This window comes from Triturus cristatus, chromosome 1_1, assembly GCF_964204655.1.
Source record: "Triturus cristatus chromosome 1_1, aTriCri1.1, whole genome shotgun sequence".
Lineage (NCBI taxonomy): Eukaryota > Metazoa > Chordata > Amphibia > Caudata > Salamandridae > Triturus > Triturus cristatus.
In genome coordinates, this window is record NC_140579.1 from 383,965,450 (window position 1) to 383,978,333 (window position 12,884).

Here is a 12,884-nt window from a genome sequence, read left to right on the forward strand (position 1 = left end):
CCACTGGATTTTAGCAAAATTAGCCTCGTGGAGCCTCTTTATCAAGGTCAAAATTTGTGCGGGGAGCCCTAATTTGTCAAGGACTGCCCACAACCGATGGCGAGGCACAAGGTCAAAGGCAGCTCTCAAGTCCACAAAGGCTACATAGAGACTGCCTTTCCCCAAAGTAACTACTTTCCAGTGGAGTTGCACGAAACGGAAAACCTGGTCCAATGTGCTGGTTGACTTGCGAAAACCAGCTTGAAAGGGAGACAGAATCATGTTATCTTCAGCCCACACTAAAAGCTGGTTCAGTATCATCCTCCCTATGATCTTCTGAATTGTATCGATCAGGCTGATTGGTCTATAGTTCCCAGGGAGGGTTCTGTCACCCTTCTTAAACACGGGGATTATGACAGCCCCCCCCCCCCCAGGATTTAGGAACTGGGGCCCCTACAGCAAAAGCATTTGCCAGTAAGGCAATATATTTACTCCAGGACTTTTTGTTATGAAGGAAGAGATCAGCTGGAATCCCATCAAGTCCTGGAGCTCGTCCAGCTGCTACGGATCCCAAAGCCATTAGTGCATCTTTAGTACTGAAAGGACCATTAGAGAAAAAAACAAGGGATTTCTCCCATGTAGGGATTGTCTGAGGGTCACATGCGTATTGGGGTCTAAAATAGTTTACCCATTCTTCTTGCGAAACATGGTTTAAGGGTCTGTCAGGTAACCCACCCCTGCCCCACTTAATGATATTCCAAAATAGTCGCGTGTCCCTAGCATCACTAGCATCCTTTAGGTCAGACCAATAGAGCTCGTCCCAGTTCTTTTTAGCCATGCCTATGCATTTTTTATATAGATGGCGGGCTTCCCTTACGTAATTAGTACTACCACTGGAAAGAGCTGAGACTAGATTAGTTCTGGCTTTCTTGCAATCGTTATTATACCATCGTAAACGCTTTGGGGGGGGGTCTTTTACCTTTCCTAGTTGGTTTAAGAAAAAACCGACGTAATCCCTCGAAGAATGTTTCGTGGAGATCAGTGATTGGCGAGATACCTGGGTCAGTGATCCCACAGCTCTCGATCTCCAGTATAACTTTGGACAGCAGATTATCAATGCTATCAATTGCCTTTTTTATTAGTCTTAACCGCGCTCCACTTAAGCCTACGCATGTCATTAGAGGGGAATACTTCAGGTAGCGTGGAATTCACCTCCACTGCATTGGTGCTACCATTCTTCCACCAATGATGCGTTACACATAGAGGGTTATGGTCACTTTCTGGTCTAAGTTCAACTACCATATCTTTTACGAATTGCCATAACCTCGTACTACAAAGGACGTAGTCAATTCTACTCCTATGGCGGCCATTGTCAAAGGTGTTGGCCCCTTCCTTGTCCCCCAAAGTTCGTCCATTCAATGCCCTCAGGCCTTTTTCATAGCAGAGGGCATTAACCTGCACTGCAACCTCTGACCAGCGTTTGATTGGGTCCATGTCAAGTCCAGGGATGCCCCATAGCTGGTCTTCCTCGGGGTCAAACCCCCACAAGAATCTGATTTTAAAAGTGGTTCAAAAGTTACTTTCAGATCCCCCGCGGCCAGCACTCCCCTCTCACATGAGTGCTGAGCAATAAGGGAATCCAATGTAACCAAAGTCCGGGACCTTGTCCCGTTGGTCCCTCTCAGATACAGATTATAGATATCCACATCACCCACTGAACCCAGGGATAATCTGACTAATTGAATATCGGGGGACCCAGTATGGATCTCTTTTGCCACCGAAAATAATTCTTGGCGAACCCACATTGTTAAGCCGCCCATAGGACGCCCTTTGGGTCCCTTAGATGCGGGAACATGAAAGTTCAAGAAACCCGGGAGAAGCTGAGGCTCAAAGGACCAAGTCTCCTGAAAGAGGCAGACATCGAAGTTGCCAATGAATTGAACCCACTCTGGGGAGTCCATTTTTGTCTTCAGGCCGGCAACATTCCATGAAATCATTGAGCCCACTCCTGCTCCTGACGGATTAATCTGATGGGTAGTGTTAGAGGTTCCATCTTGATGGTTGGAGTACTCTAGATACGTGGGGGGGGAGAAATCAACTTCATCCCTTTTGGCCATGGGCACAACTCCAACTGCTGTGACATCCCTTAAGGTCTGGGATTCTGGTCAATCAAAATAATCTAAATTGCAGTTGGGATTGTGATAATCGGGATGGGGAATAATGATCTCTGGCAACATTCTCGACTCTCCCCAATGATGGGTAAATTTATCAGCCTGGTAAATGGCCGAGTTATAAAAATAACCCAGGTCATGCACCCCTATCCCCGGTTGATCCCCGGAAAGTGAGTCATCACAGATAAAACGCACTATGCGTCTATCTTGGAAGTTAACGACTATAGAATCGCCCTCAACATCTTTTGGTCTTGTTCCGACCCAGCAGACCCTTCTGGCAAACAAGATTTTCCCATTCAAACCAGCAGGAATGGGTCTGTTTTTATTTAACCAGAAGGTTACTTTGTTTTTAAGTTCAAGGTAAGATTCAGTCTTGCCATCTTTTAATTCCGGGATGCCAGTTAGTACTGCTACGTAAGGAAGTGAAGCTGGCGGAAGATAGATATGGGCATTTGGAGATTTCGCAGGATTAGTATAAGTAGAACTGCTTGGACCGACCTTCGTACCCTTGTTTGCCCTATTAAGGTTCTCCCTGATATCATTACCCCCAGATTTTCTTCTAGTAGGACCTGTCCGTGGATTAGTGGGGCTAGCATTAGCCGGAACAATAGGTGGGTCAGTTCCTGGTCTGTCTCTAGTGGTTGCAACAGGGTCAACAACAGGGATAGATGTAGTAATTGTTGTGGGTACAGCCATAACTGTTTGGTTAGAATTAGAATTGGCTCTCTCTCGTGTTGCAAGTTTAATGACATTTTTCAGGGAACAAAAATTATCAAGCATCGTCTGCTCAAGGCGTTCAACTTTTGTGTTAATCAATTTAACCCTCTCAATCAGGGGGAGTAATAGTGAACGCACCGTCTGTTCAATTTGGCTAATCATCCCATCAGATTGTAGCTGATCAGGGGATTTCTTCTTGCCCACCCCATTAGTTTCACAGTCCCTCAGAGATGAAGTGCGAGAAACATTATTTGGAATATCAATTTTTTTAGAAAGTTTCGGCTACCTCCCACCTTGGGTATCCCCGGTCCTTTTCCTTTTAGGGTTAGTCATGCCTTTAGTTTTCTTACTAGCCCGTGTCTGAGGATAAATTACTTCAGGTCTTATAGAATTTTCATCTACAGACACGACCTCACCAGAGGCCTCGAAAGTCCCTATGCTATTTTGGATCATAATGGGACTTTCCTCAAGGTCCCCGAGCTGAGAGGAGTTATCCACCACAGGTCCATCAGGTCTAATAGGAGATTTAGCTAACGCTAAAGGTCCCATAGATGAACGTCTTGTCATTAATGGTTCAGTGGAAAGCCGCCGCTCAGTTATAGCAATTTCATGCTCTAGGACTGAGACGGCCCGCGTTATAAACTGGTCTAAGGTGCCAGTGACAGTCCCGCCCCCCACCCATGCGTTTGCCCTTACCCGCCATTACCCAGTCTGTAGTTAGAGTAGGGGTCAAGGAGCTACTTTAAAATGTTAGACTATGATGGAAAAAACAGAGTAAAACTAGATTAAACTGAAAAATATAATATAAAACAATTATATAGCCGTAATAAGAGGCATAAAATTACATCCGTGTATACAAATGTAAAACCCACAAGATTCTCGAAATATAACTCTGTGAAAGCAATTTAACATAAAAAAGAGAGAACAGGTTTGCGCCCTCTGCAGGTTTTATACACAAGCAAGTCACAGCCCCAGAGTCAAAGCAAGTAGGGATAACAAGCCCCGTGTTGGTCACAGTACCTTTGCAGATGAAAACCAAAACTAAGAGGGGGGGCCCAGCCCTGCCTCTTCCTGGCGATGACGGGCGTGAGACGGGCCCGCCCTTGGCCCGGGCTTCGCCCGTGCGCTGCCCGCGCGCGTCCCGCGCTGCGGAGGCACCCGGCTGCTTTTGTGGAGCTCCGGCGCTCCCAGATGACGACAGGCGCTGCGCCGGAGGCGAGGGATGCTGGGCAATGTTGTTCGATGCAGCCGTTCCCCTCACGGCGATAGAAGAAAGAACAGGGAGCAGGATTCCCCCGTATGAAGGGCCGTTCACCTCACGGCAGGTAAGAGGAGTTGATGCACGTATTTGCTCATGTCTCAGGTCTCTAGGCGTGTCCCGCGCTGCGGAGGCACCCGGCTGCTTTTGTGGAGCTCCGGCGCTCCCAGATGACGACAGGCGCTGCGCCGGAGGCGAGGGATGCTGGGCAATGTTGTTCGATGCAGCCGTTCCCCTCACGGCGATAGAAGAAAGAACAGGGAGCAGGATTCCCCCGTATGAAGGGCCGTTCACCTCACGGCAGGTAAGAGGAGTTGATGCACGTATTTGCTCATGTCTCAGGTCTCTAGGCGTGTCCCGCGCTGCGGAGGCACCCGGCTGCTTTTGTGGAGCTCCGGCGCTCCCAGATGACGACAGGCGCTGCGCCGGAGGCGAGGGATGCTGGGCAATGTTGTTCGATGCAGCCGTTCCCCTCACGGCGATAGAAGAAAGAACAGGGAGCAGGATTCCCCCGTATGAAGGGTCGTTCACCTCACGGCAGGTAAGATGAGTTGATGCACCTATTTGCTCAAGTCTCAGGTCTCTAGGCGCGTCCCTGGAGTGGAATAGAGTGGAGTAGAGTGGAGTGGAGTGGAGTAGTGTGGAGGAGCGTGGAGTAGAGTGGAGTAGAGTGGAGTAACATTGATTGGAGTGGCATAGAGTAGAGTAGAGTGGAGTAGAGTAGAGTGGAGTAGCATTGATTGGGGTAAAGTGGGGAAGAGTAGAGTAGAGTGGAGTAGAGTGGAGTAGAGTGGAGAAGAGCAGAGTGGAGTAGCATTGATTGAAGTAGAGTGGAGTAGATTAGAGTGGAGTAGAGTGGAGTAGAGTAGTGTAGAGTGGAGTAGTATAAAGCGGACTAGAGTGGAGTAGTGTGGAGTAGAGTGGAGTGGAGTAGAGTGGAGAAGAGTGGAGTGGAGTGGAATAGTGTAGAGTGGAGTAGTGTAGAGTGAAGTAGAGTGTAGTAGTGTAGATTGGATTAGAGTAGAGTAGTGTAGAGTGGAGTAGTGTAGACTGTAATAGAGTGGAGTAGTGTAGAGTGGAGTAGTGTAGAGTGGAGTTGTGTAGAGTGGAGTAGAGTGGAGTAGTGTAGAGTGGAGTAGAGTGGAGTAGAGTGGAGTGAAGTAGCATTGATTGGAGTAGATTGGAGTAGAGTAGAGTGGAGTAGAGTGGCGTGGAGTAGTGTAGAGTGGAGTAGTGTAGAGTGGAGTACAGTGGAGTAGAGTGGCGTAGTGTGGAGTAGAGTGGAGTGGAGTAGAGTAGAGTAAAGTAGAGTGTAGTAGTGAAGAGTGGATTAGAGTGGAGTAGTGTAGAGTGGAGTAGTGTAGAGTGGAGTAGTGTAGAGTGGAATAGTATAGAGTGGAGTAGTGTAGAGTGAGTAGAGTGGAGTAGAGTGGAGTAAAGTAGCATCGATTGAAGTAGAGTGGAGTACAGTAGAGTAGAGTAGAGTGGAGTGGAGTAGTGTAGAGTGGAGTAGTGCAGAGTGGAGTACAGTGGAGTAGAGTGGAGTAGTGTGGAGTAGCATTGAGTGGAGTAGAGTGGAGTAGTATAGAGTGGAGTAGTGTAGAGTGGAGTAGAGTGGAGTAGTGTAGAGTATATTAGAGTGGAGTAGTGTTGAGTGGAGTAGTGTAGAGTGGAGTACAGTGAAGTAGTGTAGAGTGGTGTACAGAGAGGTACCGTAGAGTGGAGTAGAGTGGAGTAGTGTAGAGTGGAGTAGAGTGGAGTAGAGTGGAGTGGAGTAGCATCGATTGGAGTAGTGTGGAGTAGAGTGGAGTAGTGTAGAGTGGAGTAGAGAGGAGTAGAGTGGAGTAGTGTAGAGTGGAGTAGTGTAGAGTGGAGTGGAGTAGAGTGGAGTAGTGTGGAGTAGAGTGGAGTGGAGTATCATCAATTGGAGTAGAGTGTAGTAGAGTGGAGTAGCATAAAATGGAGTAGAGTGGAGTAGAATAGAGTGGAGTAGAGTGGAGTGGAGTGGAGTGGAGTAGTGTGGAATAGCGTAGAGTGCAGTAGCGTAGAGTGGAGTAGAGTGGAGTAGCATTGATTGGAGTAGAGTGGAGTAGCGTAGAGTGGAGTAGAGTAGAGTGGAGAAGCATTGATTGAAATAGATTGGAGAAGAGTAGAGCAGAGTGGAGTAGGGTAGAGTGGAGTAGCATTGATTCGAGTAGAGTGGAGTAGAGTACAGTGGAGTGGAGTAGAGTAGAGTGGAGTAGAGTAGTGTAGAGTGGAGTAGTGTAGAGTGAAGTACAGTGGAGTAGAGTTGAGTAGTGTGCAGTAGAGTGGAGTGGAGTAGAGTGGATAAGATTGGAGTGGAGGAGCATCGAGTGGAGAAAAGTGGAGTAGTGTAGAGTGGAGTAGTGTAGAGTGAAGTAGAGTGTAGTTGTGTAGAGTGGATTAGAGTGGAGTAGTGTAAAGTGACCAGTGTAGAGTGGAGTAGTATAGAGTGGAGTAGAGTGGAGTAGTGTAGAGTGGAGTAGAGTGGAGTAGAGTGGAGTGGAGTAGCATCGATTGGCGTAGAGTGGAGTAGAGTGGAGTAGAGTAGTGTAGAGTGGAGTAGTGTAGAGTGGAGTACAGTGGAGTAGAGTGGAGTAGTGTAGAGTGAAGTACAGTGGAGTAGTGTGGAGTAGAGTGGGGTGGAGTGGAGTAGAGTGGAGTGGAGTAGCATCGAGTGGAGTAGAGTGGAGTAGTGTAGAGTGGAGTAGTGTAGAGTGGAGTAGAGTGGAGTAGCATTGATTGGAGTAGAGTGGAATAGCGTAGAGTGGAGTAGAGTAGAGTGGAATAGCATTGATTGGAGTAGAGTGGAGAAGAGTAGAGAAGAGTGGAGTAGAGTGGAGTAGAGTGGAGTGAAGTAGCATCAATTGGAGTAGAGTGGAGCAGAGTAGAGTGGAGTAGAGTGGAGTAGTGTAGAGTGGAGTACAGTGGAGTAGAGTGGAGTAGTGTGGAGTAGTATCGAGTGGAGTAGAATAGAGTAGTGCAGAGTGGAGTAGTGTAGAGTGGAGTAGTGTAGAGTGGCGTACAGTGGAGTAGTGTAGAGTGGAGTACAGTGAAGTAGCGTAGAGTGGAGTAGAGTGGAGTAGTGTAGAGTGGAGTAGGGTGGAGTAGAGTGGAGTGGAGTAGCATCGATTGGAGTAGAGTAGAGTAGTGTAGAGTGGAGTAGTGTAGAGTGGAGTAGAGTGGAGTAGTGTAGAGTGGAGTAGTGTAGAGTAGAGTAGTGTAGTGTGGAGTAGAGTGGAGTAGTGTAGAGTGGAGTAGAGTGGAGTGAAGTAGCATCGATTGGAATAGAGTGGAGTGGAGTAGTGTAGAGTGGAAAAGTGTAGAGTGAAGTACAGTGGAGTAGAGTGGAGTAGTGTGGAGTAGCATTGAGTGGAGTAGAGTGGAGTAGTATAGAGTGGAGTAGTATAGAGTGGAGTAGAGTGGAGTAGTGTAGAGTATATTAGAGTGTAGTAGGGTTGAGTGGAGTAGTGTAGAATGGAGTACAGTGGAGTAGTGTAGAGTGGAGTACAGAGGAAAAGCGTAGAGTGGAGTAGAGTGGAGTGGAGTAGTGTAGAGAGGAGTAGTTTAGAGTGGAGTAGTGTAGAGTGGATTAGTGTAGAGTGGAGTAGTGTAGAGTGGAGTAGAGTGGAGTGGAGTAGCATTTATTGGAGTAGAGTGGAGTAGTGTAGAGTGGAGTAGAGTGGAGTAGAGTGGAGTAGAGTGGAGTGGAGTAGCATCGATTGGAGTAAAGTGGAGTAGAGTGGAGTAGAGTAGTGTAGAGTGGAGTAGTGTAGAGTGGAGTACAGTGGAGTAGAGTGGAGTAGTGTAGAGTGGAGTACAGTGGAGAAGTGTGGAGTAGAGTGGAGTGGAGTGGAGTAGAATGGAGTGGAGTAGCATCGAGTGGAGTAGAGTGGAGTAGTGTAGAGTGGAGTAGTGGAGAGTGGAGTAGAGTGGAGTAGAGTGGAGTAGTGTAGAGTGGATTAGAGTGGAGTAGTGTAGAGTGGAGTAGTGCATAGTGGAGTAGCATTGCTTGGAGTAGAGTGGAATAGCGTAGAGTGGAGTAGAGTGGAGTAGAGTAGAGTGGAATAGCATTGATTGGAGTAGAGTGGAGTAGAGAAGTGTGGAGTAGTGTAGAGTGGAGTACAGTGGAGTAGAGTGGAGTAGTGTGGAGTAGCATCGAGTGGAGTAGCATGGAGTAGTGCAGAGTGGAGTAGTGTAGAGTGGAGTAGTGTAGAGTGGAGTACAGTGGAGTAGTGTAGAGTGGAGTACAGTGAAGTAGCGTAGAGTGGAGTAGAGTGGAGTAGTGAGGAGTGGAATAGAGTGGAGTGGAGTAGCATCGATTGGAGTAGAGTGGAGTAGTGTAGAATGGAGTAGTGTAGAGTGGAGTAGAGTGGAGTAGTGTAGAGTGGAGTAGTATAGAGTGGAGTAGTGTAGAGTGGAGTAGAGTGGAGTAGTGTAGAGTGGAGTAGAGTGGAGTGAAGTAGCATCGATTGGAATAGAGTGGAGTTGAGTAGTGTAGAGTGGAGTAGTGTAGAGTGGAGTACAGTGGAGTAGAGTGGAGTAGTGTATAGTAGCATTGAGTGGAGTAGAGTGGAGTAGTATAGAGTGGAGTAGTGTAGAGTGGAGTAGAGTGGAGTAGTGTAGAGTATATTAGAGTGTAGTAGTGTTGAGTGGAGTAGTGTAGAGTGGAGTACAGTGGAGTAGTGTAGAGTGGAGTAGAGAGGAATAGCGTAGAGTGGAGTAGAGTGGAGTGGAGTAGTGTAGAGAGGAGTAGTTTAGAGTGGAGTAGTGTAGAGTGGAGTAGAGTGGAGTAGTGTAGAGTGGAGTAGTGTAGAGTGGAGTAGTGTAGAGTGGAGTAGAGTGGAGTAGAGTAGTGTAGAGTGGAGTAGTGTAGAGTGGAGTAGTGAAGAGTGGAGTAGAGTGGAGTAGTGTAGAGTGGAGTAGTGCAGAGTGGAGTAGAGTGGAGTAGAGTGGAGTAGTGTAGAGTGGATTAGAGAGGAGTAGTGTAGAGTGGAGTAGTGTATAGTGGAGTAGAGTGGAGTAGCATTGATTGGAGTAGAGTGGAATAGCGTAGAGTGGAGTAGAGTAGAGTGGAATAGCATTGATTAGAGTAGAGTGGAGAAGAGTAGAGAAGAGTGGAGTAGAGTGGAGTAGAGTGGAGTGAAGTAGCATCGATTGGAGTAGAGTAGAGTGGAGTAGAGTGGAGTAGAGTGGAGTAGTGTGGAGTAGTATCGAGTGGAGTAGAATAGAGTAGTGCAGAGTGGAGTAGTGTAGAGTGGAGTAGTGTAGAGTGGAGTACAGTGGAGTAGTGTAGAGTGGAGTACAGTGAAGTAGCGTAGAGTGGAGTAGAGTGGAGTAGTGTAGAGTGGAGTAGGGTGGAGTAGAGTGGAGTGGAGTAGCATCGATTGGAGTAGAGTAGCGCAGTGTAGAGTGGAGTAATGTAGAGTGGAGTAGAGTGGAGTAGTGTAGAGTGGAGTAGTGTAGAGTGGAGTAGTGTAGTGTGGAGTAGAGTGGAGTAGTGTAGAGTGGAGTAGAGTGGAGTGAAGTAGCATCGATTGGAATAGAGTGGAGTGGAGTAGTGTAGAGTGGAGTAGTGTCGAGTGGAGTACAGTGGAGTAGAGTGGAGTAGTGTGGAGTAGCATTGAGTGGAGTAGAGTGGAGTAGTATAGAGTGGAGTAGTGTAGAGTTGAGTACAGTGGAGTAGAGTGGAGTAGTGTAGAGTGGAGTACAGTGGAGTAGTGTGGAGTAGAGTGGAGTGGAGTGGAGTAGAATGGAGTGGAGTAGCATCGAGTGGAGTAGAGTGGAGTAGTGTAGAGTGGAGTAGTGGAGAGTGGAGTAGAGTGGAGTAGAGTGGAGTAGTGTAGAGTAGATTAGAGTGGAGTAGTGTAGAGTGGAGTAGTGTATAGTGGAGTAGCATTGCTTGGAGTAGAGTGGAATAGCGTAGAGTAGAGTAGAGTGGAGTAGAGTAGAGTGGAATAGCATTGATTGGAATAGAGTGGAGAAGAGTAGAGAAGAGTGGAATAGAGTGGAGCAGAGTGGAGTGAAGTAACATTGATTGGAGTAGAGTGGAGTAGAGTAGAGTGGAGTAGTGTAGAGTGGAGTACAGTGGAGTAGAGTGGAGTAGTGTGGAGTAGCATCGAGTGGAGTAGCATGGAGTAGTGCAGAGTGGAGTAGTGTAGAGTGGAGTAGTGTAGAGTGGAGTACAGTGGAGTAGAGTGGAGTAGTGTGGAGTAGCATTGAGTGGAGTAGAGTGGAGTAGTATAGAGTGGAGTAGTGTAGAGTGGAGTACAGTGGAGTAGAGTGGAGTAGTTTAGAATGGAGTACAGTGGAGTAGTGTGGAGTAGAGTGGAGTGGAGTGGAGTAGAATGGAGTGGAGTAGCATCGAGTGGAGTAGAGTGGAGTAGTGTAGAGTGGAGTAGTGGAGAGTGGAGTAGAGTGGAGTAGAGTGGAGTAGTGTAGAGTGGATTAGAGTGGAGTAGTGTAGAGTGGAGTAGTGTATAGTGGAGTAGCATTGCTTGGAGTAGAGTGGAATAGCGTAGAGTGGAGTAGAGTGGAGTAGAGTAGAGTGGAATAGCATTGATTGGAGTAGAGTGGAGAAGAGTAGAGAAGAGTGGAATAGAGTGGAGTAGAGTGGAGTGAAGTAACATTGATTGGAGTAGAGTGGAGTAGAGTAGAGTGGAGTAGTGTAGAGTGGAGTACAGTGGAGTAGAGTGGAGTAGTGTGGAGTAGCATCAAGTGGAGTAGCATGGAGTAGTGCAGAGTGGAGTAGTGTAGAGTGGAGTAGTGTAGAGTGGAGTACAATGGAGTAGTGTAGAGTGGAGTACAGTGAAGTAGCGTAGAGTGGAGTAGAGTGGAGTAGTGTAGAGTGGAGTAGAGTGGAGTGGAGTAGCATTGATTGGAGTAGAGTGGAGTAGTGTAGAGTGGAGTAGTGTAGAGTGGAGTAGAGTGGAATAGTGTAGAGTGGAGTAGTGTAGAGTGGAGTAGTGTAGAGTGGAGTAGAGTGGAGTAGTGTAGAGTGGAGTAGAGTGGAGTGAAGTAGCATCGATTGGAATAGAGTGGAGTGTAGTAGTGTAGAGTGGAGTAGTGTAGAGTGGAGTACAGTGGAGTAGAGTGGAGTAGTGTGGAGTAGCATTGAGTGGAGTAGAGTGGAGTAGTATAGAGTGGAGTAGTGTAGAGTGGAGTAGAGTGGAGTAGTGTAGAGTATATTAGAGTGTAGTAGTGTTGAGTGGAGTAGTGTAGAGTGGAGTACAGTGGAGTAGTGTAGAGTGGAGTAGAGAGGAAAAGCGTAGAGTGGAGTAGAGTGAAGTGGAGTAGTGTAGAGAGGAGTAGTTTAGAGTGGAGTAGTGTAGAGTGGAGTAGAGTGGAGTAGTGTAGAGTGGAGTAGTGTAGAGTGGAGTAGTGTAGAGTGGAGTAGAGTGGAGTAGAGTAGTGTAGAGTGGAGTAGTGTAGAGTGGAGTAGTGAAGAGTGGAGTAGATTGGAGTAGTGTAGAGTGGAGTAGTGCAGAGTGGAGTAGAGTGGAGTAGAGTGGAGTAGTGTAGAGTGGATTAGAGAGGAGTAGTGTAGAGTGGAGTAGTGTATAGTGGAGTAGAGTGGAGTAGCATTGATTGGAGTAGAGTGGAATAGCGTAGAGTGGAGTAGAGTAGAGTGGAATAGCATTGATTAGAGTAGAGTGGAGAAGAGTAGAGAAGAGTGGAGTAGAGTGGAGTAGAGTGGAGTGAAGTAGCATCGATTGGAGTAGAGTAGAGTGGAGTAGAGTGGAGTAGTGTAGAGTGGAGTACAGTGGAGTAGAATGTAGTAATGTGGAGTAGTATCGAGTGGAGTAGAAAAGAGTAGTGCAGAGTGGAGTAGTGTAGAGTGGAGTAGTGTAGAGTGGAGTACAGTGGAGTAGTGTAGAGTGGAGTACAGTGAAGTAGCGTAGAGTGGAGTAGAGTGGAGTAGTGTAGAGTGGAGTAGGGTGGAGTAGAGTGGAGTGGAGTAGCATCGATTGGAGTAGAGTAGAGTAGTGTAGAGTGGAGTAGTGTAGAGTGGAGTAGAGTGGAGTAGTGTAGAGTGGAGTAGTGTAGAGTGGAGTAGTGTAGTGTGGAGTAGAGTGGAGTAGTGTAGAGTGGAGTAGAGTGGAGTGAAGTAGCATCGATTGGAATAGAGTGGAGTAGTGTAGAGTGGAGTAGTGTAGAGTGGAGTACAGTGGAGTAGAGTGGAGTAGTGTGGAGTAGCATTGAGTGGAGTAGAGTGGAGTAGTATAGAGTGGAGTAGTGTAGAGTGGAGTACAGTGGAGTAGTGTAGAGTGGAGTACAGTGAAGTAGCGTAGAGTGGAGTAGAGTGGAGTAGTGTAGAGTGGAGTAGAGTGGAGTGGAGTAGCAGCGATTGGAGTAGAGTGGAGTAGTGTAGAGTGGAGTAGAGTGGAGTAGTGTAGAGTGGAGTAGGGTAGAGTGGAGTAGAGTGGAGTAGTGTAGAGTGGAGTAGAGTGGAGTGAAGTAGCATCAATTGGAATAGAGTGAAGTGGAGTAGTGTAGAGTGGAGTAGTGTAGAGTGGAGTACAGTGGAGTAGAGTGGAGTAGTGTGGAGTAGCATTGAGTGGAGTAGAGTGGAGTAGTATAGAGTGGAGTAGTATAGAGTGGAGTAGAGTGGAGTAGTGTAGAGTATATTAGAGTGTAGTAGTGTTGAGTGGAGTAGTGTAGAGTGGAGTACAGTGGAGTAGTGTAGAGTGGAGTAGAGAGGAAAAGTGTAGAGTGGAGTAGAGTGGAGTGGAGTAGTG